Here is a 717-nt window from a genome sequence, read left to right on the forward strand (position 1 = left end):
CGACTACTGATGGAAAGGACTCAGCTAAAGAAGAAGGTGGACGAGCTGAGGCAGGAGGAAAGGAAATTGCAGAATGATTGGACCGTGCTGAAGTATCACCTGGAAGATTTGAAATTGATCCATAATGACCAAGACGAAGAGATCAGTTACCTCAAAATCCAGCAACAACAGGTAGGGCCCGGCAACAAGTCAGGCTAAGCTCTGGTACTATTTGCCCATTTGACTGCCTCTCTACCCATCCAACCACCAGTGTTTAACCCATCAGCTTACTCATCCATACTCTCTTCCAGCCACGGACCTCATATATTCTAGACATTCCCTTCAGTGTCCATGCACAAGGACTTCTGGGAAGCTTTTGTCTTATGGAGATCTGAAATACTGGCAAGCCTTTCTGCTCTGCTCGAAGCTGCAATTCAGTGAAGGAAATGGGTCAATATCATATCACACACGTACTTGTATTTATGATGGGTAACCTTCTAGACACAGAGCTTAGAGTGAGTGCGTTCTTGATCCTGTAGCTTTTTTGTTTGGCAGGGATAATGTTCCTTCACAGGTGGGAAGCAGTTAAGAAGGTGGAGAATCCTGTGCCAGGGCCAACAGAGTGCTTCTCATACTCATGGATTTGCATGGCCTGTTGGCTTCTCTTTTCTGCCTGCATCCCAATGTGTTCTCTTTGCTTCCCTGAATTCTTGGTTCACAGTGACAGAAGCCTGAATA

The 717-nt window shown here is 45.9% G+C and overlaps 1 pseudogene; it reads left to right on the forward strand.

Moving 5' to 3' along the window:
* Positions 1-9: 9 nt before the first annotated feature.
* The window catches only part of LOC102002914, a 10,309-nt pseudogene continuing 9,601 nt past the window's right edge, over positions 10-717 (forward strand).

Source organism: Microtus ochrogaster, unplaced genomic scaffold, assembly GCF_000317375.1.
Source record: "Microtus ochrogaster isolate Prairie Vole_2 unplaced genomic scaffold, MicOch1.0 UNK76, whole genome shotgun sequence".
NCBI lineage: Eukaryota > Metazoa > Chordata > Mammalia > Rodentia > Cricetidae > Microtus > Microtus ochrogaster.